The sequence below is a fragment of the Panulirus ornatus genome, chromosome 32, assembly GCF_036320965.1.
Source record: "Panulirus ornatus isolate Po-2019 chromosome 32, ASM3632096v1, whole genome shotgun sequence".
Lineage (NCBI taxonomy): Eukaryota > Metazoa > Arthropoda > Malacostraca > Decapoda > Palinuridae > Panulirus > Panulirus ornatus.
Window position 1 is genome coordinate 23061241 of NC_092255.1, and position 16283 is coordinate 23077523.

Consider the following 16283-nt stretch of genomic DNA (forward strand, 5'->3'; position numbering starts at 1 on the left):
CAGGTATGAAAAGGAAAGGCACGTATACAGTACAGGATTTGTCAACTTTATTGTACTGTAATGAGAACACGCATTTGTATGCGGACAGCAAACATCCTTGTAACATAAAAGTCTTTAAAATGTACCATAATAATAATGTCTTATCTTTACAAGCTGCAGTGCTGAGAGAAGCAGAGGTAACAAGGGACACAAGGTATTGTCTCAAAAGGAACTACAGTTCTAACAAGCGACTACGTGACTGCTGCTATGTAAGCTCCAAGTCGCGGGGGTTAACTAGGTGACTAAGGTTAGATTATTTGGCTACCTTAATGGGTACATATTTTTTTGAGGCTGCTGGTTCATTTGATGTGGAGTGATCGTTCAATTTCTCGTCGACAATGTTGATTTGCACGCAAGGAACTGACGCTGAACAAAGTTCTGAACCGAATTCTAAGCTCGGATGAATTTTCGTGAATACAAGATAGATAACTTGGGCAGCACTGATGCTACAAAAGGTAGGAGAATGATCAAACAATCTGGGAGTTCGCGGATCTCCCGAGAGCGGGTGGACAAGGGTAAAGCGGGTCAGAGCGTGGCAGCGTCACAGCTAAGCAGGATTATCCCCCGTGTGTGGTGGGTGGGACAGAGAGAGGAGGAGGAGGACCCGTGACACCGCCACCAGTTGCCGGCCCACGCCGCCTCCACCTCCACCAGCTGCTGCTATAGTGATCGCCTGAGGAATTACAGGAATCCCACTGAGGACATAATTCGCACACATCCCACTGACGACGACATTTTGATTTGTTTCCCGCGGCTCTCACTTTTACTTTATAATCTTACTGCATGCCCCGTCTGATGCCGAAATCTACACGAAATACGAGAAAATGTCGTAGGTTAAAAGGTTAATGATATGATGCTGAGTTTATTTCGCATGACTTTACCAAAACGTTTCATGTAACCTGACGTGTATGTGTGTGTGTTAGTTGTGGCACTATCTGGCAAAGGGTTTCTAACCAAGTGAAAACAGTAAAACATCAAAGCGTAAATCCTTACCAGAAGACATAAAGTTATTAAAACTGAGAGTGTAATAACACAATGGACCAGCAAGCCATAATTTTTAGAACCTCTCCGGATATCAATAATGTGCACATGATGACCAGCCAGAGACTGGAGGATGCGTGTGCTTGCGAGCCGCAGCCTGACAGATGAAAGGAGCAGCTATACAGCTTCGTCCTCCACCATGCTGTGTGGGAAGACGAGCCTCCAAAATCGACCTGTAATGCAACAATCGGAATTCATCGATGAATATTCCACGGTCCCTTACTTTTCGTATGAAACATGAGTGCTTGAAAAAATGTCTAAAACTTTTGAAAAAAAAAAAATGAATGAATTAGATCTTGAAAACTAATCCGGATACTTAAGATTTTCTCAAAAAAAATAGGGCAATGAGTGAAATACTTTGGAGCCACTGTGTGTAGAAACAACACCACCCAGTTCTAAAACATGATATTCGAACTTGTGTTCGTGCTGCACACCGCCAGTGTTGGCTGGCTCAGCAACCACCAAGGGGGCAAGATGTCAAACTTAGCATCATCCAGTAAGCTGAAGCGACATCGCGAGGGTTAACCAACACACAATACAGTTGTAACATCATACTAGCGAGGCAACACACTCCAGGCGAGAGACCACCACCACAATACAGTCAGGACGATAGAAGAAGGGTGGGCGGGCCAACACACACGACGGGTACCTCACAAACAAGACATTGGATCACACATGAAGGCATCACAACGACACATTACACAAACGAGGCAACTTATGGTGTGAGAAACACCAACACCTCAGACGAGGCAACACAAGGTATAAATAGTACCAGCACTACAAACGCCAGTGCAACACATGGTGTAAGAAGCAACAACAGAGCATAGACCAGGCAACACAAGGTTTAAGAAGTGTCTACACCACACAGGTCAGGTACACCAGCACGGTGTAAGAAACAACACAACACGGGTCACGCAACATACAGCGTTGAAAACTACTAAGCCAGACAACTAGTACAAGTGTCTAAATACTGTTCTTCGCCCTACTGGGTGTGTTATTAATCACTCTTATGATCGTACAACATCTGGTTTAAGGGGAACAGGAACGCTTGGAACTGCAATATGAGAAACGCCACAACCACGATGGCATATGTGAGAGAGCAAAATCACCAGTTAAACGTGTTGACGTATACTGGATGAACAGGACATGATCAACATCATTCGAGACAGCGGCACCATATAGTGTATCATCACTGCATCAGAGATGTGTGATAATACAAAACAGCGGCTGTCAACCTGCAGTACATGTATCCCCCTGGGGTTACAGGGAAGGAATTACAGGCAAGAGACGGAGATAACAAGCCATAACACTTATCCGCAAATTTTCAATCCACGACGACCACAGAAAACTTAATTTCTCAGCAAATTTAGTTTCTCATCTTTCTTACTGTACGGAAGATGGGCCTGGGGGAGCGTCAGTCGAGACTCCCTTAAGCTTCTCCCATCTCTTACGGTCACTGCGCAGTAGTTATCTTACGAAAAACGACCATCCTAACAATGCGGAGCATTTTCTTCTTTCTAATCTTTTTCGGGTGTCAAAACCTACCGTCTTAGAATAAAGTCTGAGGAGCGTGGGTGTCGGGGGTTACACTATCAATAGGCAAGGTGGGGAAGGCACAGGACACTGTCATACCCTAGAAATGTAACACCACAGATATGTAACGCTACAGAATATGATAACATACGGTTACTCCACAGAAACGACACCAAACAAATGAAATATGCACGAAAAAGTAACACCCGAAAACTTTGAAACCCCACAGATATAATAACTTCACACCACACTATCACAGAAAAAAATTTAACGGAACAACTCGCACAGAGAGACTATTTGCGCCGTACTTTAGACATCACTCGAACTTACTACCCAGTAATTGACACGTGTAATTGTAGCACCATAAAACTCTAGCATCACGAAAATATAACCCTCACAGAACCCTATCATAAAACACGAAGACCAAACAAGTAACACACTATAAATGACACGAGCACCACCAAACTGAGGCAACACAAGACAAGTGGCACCACGCAACACTTGAGACGCCGAGAAATTGTCATACAGTACAATATAGTGGCACGATATGACACCTGAGGACTGTGACACTGGAGAAGACATGTATACGAGAATGAAATAAAAATGTCACACCACATTACCGAGACTATGACAACAAAGAAATGTAACACCAGGGAACTTTATGCAATGCAGTGGCAACATTCAGCACTGTAATGCCAAAGAACTTTATCACTGATGATAGAGACAACACTGTGAAGCCACAAAGCTCTGCAATACCACACAAAGATGTGACCCTCAAAGATTTCTGCAGTATCATACTAGATATTCTCACCATACAAAAAAAAAAAAAAAAAGTGAGATCACAGACATCTGCAATACCACACCAAACAGTGACACACCACAGAATTAAGATAAAGGAGTCACAATGAATGGTTCAAGGTCTGAAACTTGTCCACCATGGAATGGAAAAGATTAAGGGGCGATGAGATCATTAACTTTCACGTTTTAAACCAGTTTTTTTTTTTTACTTATATGACGAAGTTCTTGGAAAGGTACAAGGATCGAACAGCGTGGACATGACTGAAGATTGAAACTTGTTACAAAAGATGCCAAGTAGTAGTATGATGGACGAAAGGAATAAACCGTGAGGAAACTCTGAATATGGACAGCACATAGAAATTTGAAAAGATTTATGATAGAAGTGAAAGTTCAGGAATTGGGGCCCCACGTGTGTTGAACTCCCACCCCGTGAAGTACAAATTACATAATAGAACTCCATCACACTGTACATGGTGTTAACACCTCAGACACTATCTATACGAGGCACCACATAACTGACACCACACAACTCAAGAGTCACCACAACAGAATTCACACCACATAACTGATACTCTACAAGACAGTAACACCACCATCACAAAACTACAGAACTGACACAGTGCAAGAAATTGGCACAAAAAGAAAATACGACCACAAAATCCTAACACTGAACATGAAAGTGGCTCCACGTAACAGACATAATACAAGACATCAGTACCACTAACCAATAATACCAAAGACGTTGACAAAAACATTCATCACTAAACTCTAGCTATATACAAGACACTGGCACCATAAATATCTCTCAGTGTACAGGACAGTGGCTCCACAAAACACTGTGACACCACTAAACATGACCAATATAAAGAAGTGGCACCCAATAATACTGACGCCACAGAATTACGCGTTTCTTTTTTTTTTCATGTCGTATGTCTGATACTCTCTATCACCCCACAACTCAGGAGGCATTACAAATGTCTCTAGTGCCAAACAACAACGAGACAACACGACTCCACAACACCACGTAACTCTGAAATACTCCATGATAATGGAACGAATCTACATCACTATTCGATTCCTATAGCGCTATACAAATATGAGAGAAAATAGAGGACTGACAATACTCAACCCTGAAGCATCACAGACACCACTGAACGAAGTAGCACTAAATCAGACAGGTAAACAAAACTATACATCATGGCACCATATTAGTCAGTAATGCCACAGAGGACTGTGGCACCACGTAACACGTTAGCATGACACTGTTCAACGAAGCGCAGAGAACAGGCTGCTCAAAAAAAAAAAAAAAAAAATGAACGCAAAAGGCATTAGCGAATAATACGATGAAAAAGCGAGGGCGACCTCGAGAAAATAAACAAAAACGTCCTGAACTCCAAAGAACTGAAGTCTGATGTTCGTGTGTCTCTCAGTAGTTAAGCTCCCTTGAGTACGATGGTAAAACCCTTGGGCATACATTGGCCTGGCCCAATAGTCTGACCCTTGACGGTCAAGCCACCATACCCCGGGGTCGTGTCGCCGTGCCCAAGAGGTTTCAGTGACAGCACAGGTGTCGTGAGAGCCAAGCTTTAGGACAGACTGCTTAGAAGCATTCGCTGTTATTTCCAAGGAAAATATACGTGGCCACGCATGGAGAAACATTTTCGTCGGTGTGACTTTAAGAACACAAGTTCGGGGGGGAAGAGATCTGGAAGGCACTGTTATTAGACGTGTTAGAAATGGATTATTGCCATGCCTTCAAAACCTGAATTTTGCGCAATCAACCCACACAATCTTTCATGCCCTGTGTTCCATCATTTTGGCCACCTACATCGTTATTCTGGATCCCACACTGTCATCATGACAATCCACATCATCACAAACAGGTCAGTATGGTAGATCGGTACATATCAGAACTTCGAGTTTTCGACAAAATGTCCTCGTACAAAATGCGCACAAAGTACCTTGATGAGAAATATCCTCAGTCGTACCTGGATAAAATATACACAGGATCATACGTGGATGAGAATACCATAAACTCGTAACCTCGATGAGAAACATACATAAACGCACGTCGATAAGAAATACAAGTAAACGTACCTCGATGAGAAACACACATGCACGTACCTCGATGACCTTTCCTGGAACCTGGAGGTCGCACCTGACCCAGTCCACTCCAGGGGTCATGCAACTGGAACTATTTACTTGCACATTCTCTCATTCACTCGCGTGACCGACTGTCTCCCCTCAGAAACCCGCACCTCAATAAATAAGATGCCACACAATGGAGGATCTTGAGTCCTGGACTAGACATAACCACAAGTGTCTCAGCAGCTGGCCACCAGGAGCGTCGCGTCACCTGAAGCAAGTGTTGCCATCCGGAGATCAACCTCTACTTCGACGGGAACAATGGCAGAAGCTTTAGTTAATCAAGGAGGAGAGACTTTACTACAGGATCTTCTCGATCTGCTCAGACAAATGCTGGGACGAGCCAAGAGTATCAGCTGAAACAGGTTTTATCAACAAGAAACGGGACAGCCGCTGGCCAGTGTATTGCAGCAACCAACCATGAGTTATCTCAAACATATTTTACGTTATGATGACAAAAACATAAGGAACTCGACTTTTATCTAAGAAACGCCGAAATGAAAACTGTGTATTCGTAATATACCGAAAACCACAGATCCAATACTGGGAAATGACCGGGAATGGCAAAGAAAACAGTGTAGGAAAGAGCCTTACACGCTCGTCTCAGTGGATTAAACTCGGGTTCAACATCGATCAAGGCCAGTCATTAATTTTTGTCATGGAACTGATTTTCCGCCTATCGTCCACCAGGATGATCCAGGTCGTTTACCCTCTGAACATAACGGTACGGCCCTTAGGCACGACGGTGAGACCTTAAGATCACGCCATCATACTTCAGGGTCGTGCTCATGGGGTCGGTGTTAATGTACGCTGGTGCCGCAGACTCCAACACCTGTTATCAAACACCTGTTTTGTTATCGTACACATGCACACAGGCAGGAGGAGAGAGACTGCGAGTGTGTATGTGATTATCATTTGTGTGTTTCGTAGAGCGAGTTTGACATTCGTGTTGCCTTGTCTCTTAATCTTTATATTATATATATATATATATACACCAAGTGTGCGTTTACACACCCCAGCTTAAGCCAGGTACAATTCATCGACCTGTCCCAAAAGGAGAATGAACACCTGGGAGGCTGTGAGCCGACCGCCGCGCCCATTATTCGAACCCATGAGAGCCCGCACTGACTCATGGTCAATAACGGTAACTAGAGCTTCCAGGAGGCAAACACAACACAACAGGGAGCAGCAGCATTAGTACCAGCAGTAACGACATATTAACTTAAGCAGCGGGAACACAGGAGCAGCTGAAGTATCGGAACAGCAACGACAAAGCAGCAACGGCAGATGCAATACATCATCGACAGCAAAAGCAGAAACAATAAGTCAGCAGCTGCAATACAATGGTAGCAGCAATGCTATAATCATCAGCAAAACCAACACCAATACATTAGCAACAGTGAAAGCAGGAACAATACTTCAGCAACAACAAAAATAATATATATATATATATATATATATATATATATATATATATATATATATATATATATATATATATATATATATCATTATCAGCAATAACTGGAACAATACATCAGCGGTAGCAATACATCATCATCAGCAAAATCGGAAGCAGCAACAGCAGAAAGAATACATCTGCGGTAAAAGCCATGGCCATACATCAACAGCAGCAAAAGCAATACATCAGCAGCAACAACAGCAAAATGAGAAGCAATACATTAGCAGTAGGAGAAGCAGAAGCAATACATTAGCAGAGGCAGAGCCATTGCATCTTATCGTCATATCATTATCTATAAATACCTAATTCATATGATAGTCCAGGCGTTACCCTGGATCTCTCTCCAGAGGGTCCTTCGCTACTTCCAGTAGCAGTTCAGAACCACAGCTCAATCGGGCTCGTACAGACAGACCGCTGCACGAACAGGTCCGTCTCAATCATTGTGAACATCATCAATATAATCTGTACAGCGTTATCTCGATGTTTTCCTACTGACTGTGTAACCTTTACCCCTTACCCATCTTCGTAGCCTTTGGCTGCAGGTAATTCAAGAAACCGTCCAATTATGATTATCAAAGTAAAAAAAAGAAATAGATATAGCATACACAGAAGTGGTAACAAATGACTGAAGTGAACGGAAGCTGCAGCAGCAACAGCAGCAGCATCCGTGGCCGTCCGCTCACCAGCCAGCCAGCCATCAGTCGGGCCACCAGCGCTCACTGTTCCCTTATACAAAATAAATTCGAGGCGGACCCAGCAACGGTGCCACATAAGCCCTGGGGGCTCTACCCCGCGACGCTCCCAAGCCCAGGTCGTCTGTCTCAACCAGCCGCCGACTGGAAAGGTCCCCCTCATCTCCCGCCCAGTGAGTGCTTCCTCCCACTGTCTCATACAACATATACCTCCCAGACCCTGCCCAAAGAAGCATACCAGTGGCTGTCTTCATTTGAGGGCGAAAAAACAAATATGGATTTTCGTTTGGATTTTTTTTCTTTGCTCCATACATAAGCTGGCGAGACAACAAATGATCAGTAAAGTGTCGTATTTTGTAAATCCGAAGACGTGAACCTTATCACCGAACAAGAACAACGATGACGACGTGCGCCGTGCGGGGAGAGGAATTGTGAATCAACGGCCGCAAGGAAGAGGGGGAGGGGGTAGCGCGCTGAGGATGACGTGCGGCGGCGGCGGCGGCAGGAAGGGAGAGAGAGGGAGGGAGAGAGGGAGAGGGAGGGGAGCGAGCGACGCGTGAGGGCGTGGGTTATGTGCTGCTGTTGCACCTGCCGCCCTCCTGCCGCTGGAATGTGGCAGCACCGGCACCGCCCACAGTCCGCCGCCCGCCCCAACGACACACGCCGCTAAGCAAGAGAGAGACAGACAGACAGAGAGAGAGAAAGAGAGAGGGAAAGAGAGAGGAAGAGGAAGAATTGACGGCGGCCGTCTAAATATGGATTGATAATCGATGAAGTTTTTATTCCAGGCGTGATGATCTGCCACGCCGGCGTGGCACGTGGAGGAACCCCAGCGGCGGCGGGATGGTCGGGGCCAGGGATCGATCCCCCCCAGCAGTTGCCAGCCCCTCCCTCCTCCAACAGTGTCGCCGCCGTCGTCGCCACACTCCCACACCATCACCAACAGAATAAAAGTAAGAAGAAAAAGGAAGACAAGTACAGCACCAGTAAAAACAATTTAACAAAGAAGGTGGACAAATATGACCGAAAGACAATTGACTGATAAGTTTTAAAAGCAGTTACTGTGGCTGTAACCCTTGAGGTTACACAGTAGGGGCAAGACAAGCATTGAACACACGAACAGCAGCAGTTCAAGCAAGCAAAAGCAACAAAGAAATCATTCACTTCCAGCGTCATCCGGAACATAAGAAACAGACGGTGCGATCCGTGAGCACCACGTGTACACAATCCTTAGGCTCAACGTACCGAATTCTGGGTGCGACGAGCTGCCCTATGACCTGATCCTTAAGGATAATCTGACCACCATACCCTGGGCGTCGCACGGTCGTGCTGAAGGATCGCACCGTCGTGCTCATGGATCGTATCGTTATGATCAAGGGTCACACCGAGGTGCTGGAGGATCGTGCCGTTTTACCTCAAGTGTTCAAGGATGGCATCGTTGTAGTCAAGGTCGTATCGTCGTGCTCAGCTTTCGTACCGTCGTGATCGAGGATCGCACCTTTAAGCTTAAGGATCATATCGTCGTGCTCAAAGGTGGTACCGTCGCGTTCAAGGATCGTGCAGTCGCGCTCTTCGGTCGAACCTTTACGGTCAGGGAGTTAACCTTATAACGATTTGATTAATGGTTAAATCATATGACTATTTATACAATAAAAGTTATCATAATTAGGATCAAAATCCTCATAACCATCAAAGCAGCAGCTTTACACACACCTGGTTAAGACCAGCATTTCCTCTCGTCTCCCACACAGCACCGACTCAGCCTTTACCTACCTCTTTTCCTTATTTTTTTTCTAGAAATTCAGAGCGGCACAATGACTGCTTTCTGGGGCTAAGTTAGGTGACAGCGCCGTGACTGCGCGTCACGCCTCTTGCCGCTGCTTGTATCACCACGTATGTTTGCCTCGGTGGTGAGGTCCCCCCCTCTCCCCTTCAGGTGCTCCCGCAAGATGGGGGTTTTACACGGGCTGCTGCTGCTGCTGCTGCATTTGGTTACCCTCCCACTCCAGGTGAGGACAATTCGGTGAACCCAGGTACAAAGCAAGTGTGCCTTTCCTTTGTCCTAGACCAAACTGGGGGGTAAGGGGGGGGAGGGGGGGGTTACGTTTATGGTCACGTCCAGAACATGGTAAGTATTTCACGCCCGATACATGTGCTGCACCTACACTAACAGAAAAGGGGTGGCTACACCCACATAAGGGGATGGGCAGTGACACCCATACAAGGGGGGAGGAGTAGGTTACACCCATTTTAAGGGGAAGGGGCAGCTACATCGACATTAGGGGGAAGGTGACTACCACACTCACACGTAGGGATGGGGTTCTACAACCGCATAAGGGAGAGGGAGTTACTTCAATTACACTAAAGGAAAGGGGCTGCCATACTAAGGGGTGGGATGGGGCTGTTACACCCACAGTCGGGGAAGGGAGTTACTTGAGCGGGGTGATGACCGGCTAAGGAAAAGGTAACATACGATCAGACCATGATACGATCAGACTAAGGGGTTAGTCTACTTGCCACCTTAGAACAAGAGGGGACGGAGATGCGTAAGCCTATACAACACAAGGGAGGAGGGGAGGTATCTGATACGCCTAGATCAAGAGGGAGGGGTAGTTTGTTTAGACTAGTGGAGGGGTGGGAGGGGAGGGGGGATGTTTAGTACATCCAGACCAGTGGTGGACAGTCCCGTAGTGCGCTCAGACTACTGAGGGCTTTAGTACACCCACACACACAGTTGCTGGGGTGTTTAGTACATCCAGACTTGCTGGGGCAGCGTTGTTTGGTACACCTACACTAGCTGATGGTGTGCTGTCTCGTACACTCAAACCAAACCGACGTATGTTTAGACGCTCAAACCAAAGAGGAGTTCGTCTAGCATGTCGGACCAAAGTGGTTTCTGGTATGTACAAGTCAAGGAGGGGTTTTGGTACGTTCAGGCCAAAGCGGAGTGATTTTGGTACGCTCAGACCAAGGTGAATTGTTTCTGGCACTTTCAGGCCAGAGCGAGGTTGTTTCTCATAAGCTCAGAGCAAAATGGAGCGTGTTCGGTACATTCAGATCAAAGTGAAGTGTTTTTTGGTACGCTCAAACCAAATCGGAGTATGTTTGGTACGTTCGTTCTGACCACAGTGGAGAGTGGTACACTTTGTAAGATGGTCAGGTGTGGTCAAACCAGGAAGGTGATTTGTGTGTGTCAGATTCAACGTAGGGAAGAGTGGGTTGTGTTTATTGTGTCCTAATCCGTGAGGTAGGGTGTGTCAGGTTCGCCCAGATGAGGAAGACAGACTGTGTTTGCCCAAACCAGGAAGGATGGGAGGGTGGTTAGCCTTTAGCCACTACTTACTACAGCAATGGTGAAGGACAGTCAGGGATGGGTTGGGATGGGATGGACAGGGTACCTTGCCTGGACGTTGTTGGCCTCGCCACATTCGGCAAGTCTAGGGGTGATGTCCGCCATAGTTGACTAGATACTCGAGCAAGCCGAGTCAAGTTATGTAAAGTCAACGATGAAACGTTCCACGATACACAGCAGAGTGGCTGAGGAACTACAGTTATAGGATGGAGATGCAGCAAACGTCAACGAGCTAAGAAACTAATAGGAATTAAGCTGAGGCGCCTGCTGCTAAGGCAAGGTATAAATGAGGAATGCAGTCCTATCAGGGAACGCCTTGAGGCTACCAGTGACACACGGAGGAGGTCTATGTCAAGTCAACATACACTACCAATCTGCTCCAAGCACTGCTGCGATATCACGTTCCAACACCACAATCACGATACACCATTACCATCGCGCTCCAGCCCCAAACGCCCTGCACAACTGTTACCTCCCACAACACACACAAACGTCTTGTACATTACACCAACACTTTGTCCCATACCAGCGCTTCCCGACCCGTGAGATCATCTGCCATTAGGTATATATGCCAACACACGTCATGAAACACATATCAACACGTACAAACATCTACCAGCACTAATTACCACATTCAGCCACGTACCCACACTGGACAACACGTATGCAACAGCAACCACCCAATGACTACCACCAACTAGAAACATCAGCTACATACCCAAGGACTACACCGTCGTGATCAAGAAGCAGGCGTCCGTTAAAATGCTGACTAACTCAAGTGTACCATCCGACCCAAAACCTAGTAAAACAGGTAATGGAAAGTGTCGCCGTTGGAACAAAAAGCTGCTTCATCCCAGAGTTAAACGGGGATGGAGCCATATGCACAACCACAACGAAACATTATCATCATCCACGAGTCTAGAGTGCCTTCCTCAGACTTTCACTGTCAACACACAAGACAATGAATGAGGAGCGAGTTAACTGTTGATTTCTTTTTTCATCCGCATCCAGACGGCTGGGAACGCTACTTCGAAAGCAGGTCCTGAATCTGTGCCAGCAACATGTGCATAAACTCGGCCTTGAAGACCAGTAAGCCCCATTCCCAAGAGGAAGTTTATTACTTCCCTTTAACTTTCAAGGTTGACCTGGGCTATTTTCCGGTCCGGTGGAGTTGGTATTTGTGCACTAAAGGGTACACACCAGTACTTGGATAATGACTATTATCTATGGCCATTAACTTTCTAATGATGCTAGCGTCTTCAACCACATTTCCAGCTTCCACACAACCCTCCTCGCCTTTTTGAAGGGGATTGCGTAACTTTGCAGACTGGTGTGGCTGGACAGTTAGAAACTGCAAGCCGGTAAAGGGAATTCATCTACATAGAACATCAGCCAAGGACAACGGCTCCATATACTAACGAGCCCCAGACCATCAACACGACGTTCGTCCGGTAGTCGAGACACAACCAGGATCATCATGACTGTTAACAGCGGCCGAAATTCTTATCTCTCCTATAGTTCACCCTAGTCATCACTCTCATGATCTTTCAAAACGCGGTCCATACGTCAAAACAGCTTCTATGCACTTCTCGATTTCCTGGAACCCTTCTCTGCCACTCCTTCAACGTGAAACAAAAAAGCCCCATAACTTATCCGTCACAGCTTTGGATTCCCTCTCAGGTATCCAATGATTATTTCTAGATATTCTCAATTCAGACGCCTTCCGACCACATGTCTGACTCTGAGACCCCAATATTCTTGGTCTTCCATCGTTATATGCGGATACGTAAAATAACACGAGCCTCCTGCTCTTGTGGAAGAGACTTAAGGTGGCATTTAAGTTTGTGGACAAGGCTGCATTACTGAAATTCCTTAAAAACGCTGTAGTATCGGAGAAGCTTCCAGAAGTACCAAATCAAGAGAACGGTGCACCACCTCAAGAGGTCAGGTCACCGATGCAGTACCATCTCTCAACTATCCTCACGTCCCTGTCCGTCTTTTCCAAATTATAATGAGACGAAAATACTGGTCTTCCATACTTTGTGCCAGTACAGTAGGTACAAGATTCATCCCACATCCCAGCCTTTCAGCACGAGGAGTTGCAGCGAATTCGCATAAAATACGCCAGGCTACTGGGCCCAGAATAGGTTCTGACCTGGTTGAGAACATCATTTCCTCCTTTTAATTCATGTCTGTCCCGAGTGCACTCTGCCACAAGGAAAATGTAACCCTAAAAGACGTCAGTCGTATAAGCTGTAGAACTACAATCTCAATATCTTACTTACCCAGGCAGGCAGCCAGGCAAGGGCGTAACCCGGGTGTTCTGCACTTGGTTCCCTATATCTTCTGTTGGAGGTAGTGTGTCATTTAAGGCACTTTGTAGCGACGGTGTTTTATTTCCTGATAATTATTTCCTCCCTGATAACACTAACGAAGTGATACACCATACTTGCTGTCCATATATCTTCGATATGGCGCAGGAGAAACTGTCTAAAAAGGCATCAACCTTAGATGTTCTCCAGTGTCATATCAACATTACACCATAATACAATGATCAGTGCTTCAATCGAAGGGTTAAAAAAAAAAATAATTATGATTATGATGTCCCTTCTGTCATACGAGATTAGCAGAGTACATGCCAACAGAGGAACGCTTTGAGTGAAGTTAACGTACATTCGTTCACCAGGGAAAAAAAAAATTCCATGAAATATTTCCCCATGACTCTAGTATTTAATACCATTATTTCATCACAACCTGCATGATAACCTTCACTCCCCAGCTTCCCAGAAACGCAGGGATGAGCCAGCGAATCCGGCAAAACACCGAACGATCCTCTATTTCCTGGGTAAGAACTAGGGAAGTATTTCAAGAAATATGTCTCATGTATTGTGGTCTCGGTATAAAGACTTTGGAAAATCCTGAGCCAACTGCTGTCACGGATTTGTAAACCAAACCCCTCGAGAACTGGCGCGGCATTCTATCGAACAGCTGACACAGCAACAGTTAAACAATTACATAATGACAGTACGGTACAATAATAACAGTGACGCTAATATTTACGGCCAGCTCTCAAAAATGCGACACATGAGACCACATGACATTTTTTTTCTTTTTAATTTTTCATGTTAGTTGAGACGACACGGGCAATTGAGGGCCTAATCAAGGCCATCTAATTAATATAAACGCTATATATATATATGCAAACCCTAGCCTCAGCCAAGTACCCATTTTATCGACCAACCCCTAAAGGGTGGATGAACAGCTGGGTTGACTGTGGGCCGACTACCGCAACCAAGATTCGAAAGTATGCGGTAGACCCTGGGCGGATCGGCACGCCGCCACGGTCAGGAACGCTAACCAATACGCCACGAAGGTCCATTACAATAAAAAATAAATAAAAACATACATATCCACACTGAAATACGATACATGAAAATTCAGTGCAATACTACGTACAACACGAGTCACTACTGGTTAGAAACATCATTACTTACCCCCGGTCGACTGCTGCCTCTCATGCCTTCTCTCATGGGCGATGTAAGGGGGGTAATTGTACCACTTCTTACAGAGGCGTTAAGACAGTACAAACTGGCATCCTCCAAGTTCTTCACTCGGCCACTGAAAAGAACACAACGATCATCAGAGACACTGACGGGATCGAGACATGTTAAGTACAAAACCCCTCAAGTCTCCCCACAAAATCCTATTACCTATCTTACTCCCGCTATGGTGTTGGAAGACACAGCTCTCACTGGTGTCCAAGAAACAAGAATCATATTAACGAGAATATTCTCGAATTGAAACTTCTGTTCTACCGGTCGTCAGTGGCAAAACGAAATCGCTCCAGGCGATTTCAGAAACTTCATTCGAGGGTACGAGTTCAGACGATTGTTACTGCAGTTAACGACATCTGCGGCATGCCACCGTGGATGACCTGCGTAACCGAGCAAGAGGCGAAGCAACTCTTAGCCTGGACAGAACCTCCATGGTAAACACAAAGCGTAACTTGATGATTCGAAATCGGGTAAACTCAAGCTAAGAGAAAGCGAGAATATGCTAAAATACAGACTCACGGAAACAACGAATGAAAACGAAATATGCACACGAAAATAATTCCTCATCACTGGACGAGAGATGCTGAAGGAGGTAAAAGACATTACTCACGAACATCATCATCCGGGTCATCAACCTCACCAAGCAGCTGTGGAGATGTGTGTCAAACACAGCTGGCAAGTCCCACATCATCTTCCCAGAACGCGACAAATCCTCACGATGTGTGTAAACCCATCATAAGCCTATACACAAATGGCTAAGTGAACGTGAGGGGCTAATGGCCTCACCGGGGAGCCTAGCTACATGCCTACCTGATGCGTCAGGAACGTCGACCCAAACAATGGTCAGGTAATCAAAAGATAATGCTATCGTTTTTGAGTTCAGGTACACGTGTGGAATATTCATCAAGGACAGGGTGGTAGAGCCGAGACAAATTGGGCTCGTACATAATCCATATGGGCGTTTGTGGAGGACTTGGTAGTTTCTGTATAAAATTTGATGATTTCGGTGTCAAATCACGACTCTATATATGTTTTACATCTACCAAGTGTTAACTACGGTTCCGTTAAATACTAGATATAACTATAATAATAATAATAGTAATAATAATAATAACAATAATAATAATAATAATAATAATAATAATAATAATAATAATAATAATACTCGTATCCTTTGCACATCACCTATCTCAGGATCACAAACCATGGATAACACAACTATGGTTGCTTTGACACATGACTATATTCAAAACTAGTTATAAAAATCAATACATTATAGAGTATACATTCCAAGAAAATGAGAATTCAGTTGGTAATGGGGCTGGTTCGATGAATGAGTTCTTGTATCAATTATTTTCGTATCTTTCATGTTCAGTTACCAACTCCAAGAAGAGAAATCTTCATTTAAACGTTTCTGTAACTTCAAAACCCCCTAACTATTATACTGGATAACTAATGTCATGATCGTTAGCAACAAATCAAAGACTTCCTTAATGGAATAGGTCTGAAGATTTTACTGTTACTCAGTTCTTCCAGCTACCAATCACAAACTTTTAAAAGGTCTTGACTGAAAAAAAGTGTTTGAAGTCAAATGGCACGTTTACAGACAGACAAAGGGTCCGTACATCCATGCCTGAATAACTTTCGCGAATCAAAAACAATAGTTC

The 16283-nt window shown here is 45.1% G+C and overlaps 1 long non-coding RNA gene across 1 annotated transcript in view; it reads right to left on the reverse strand.

The window, feature by feature from the left end:
- Positions 1-38: 38 nt before the first annotated feature.
- The window catches only part of LOC139759177 (uncharacterized), a 33846-nt gene continuing 17601 nt past the window's right edge, over positions 39-16283 (reverse strand). The window contains exons 3-4 of the long non-coding RNA XR_011715008.1: positions 14557-14680; positions 39-1253 (exon numbers count right to left, since the gene is read on the reverse strand). This is a non-coding gene — a long non-coding RNA (uncharacterized lncRNA). The remainder of the gene's footprint in view (positions 1254-14556; positions 14681-16283) is intronic.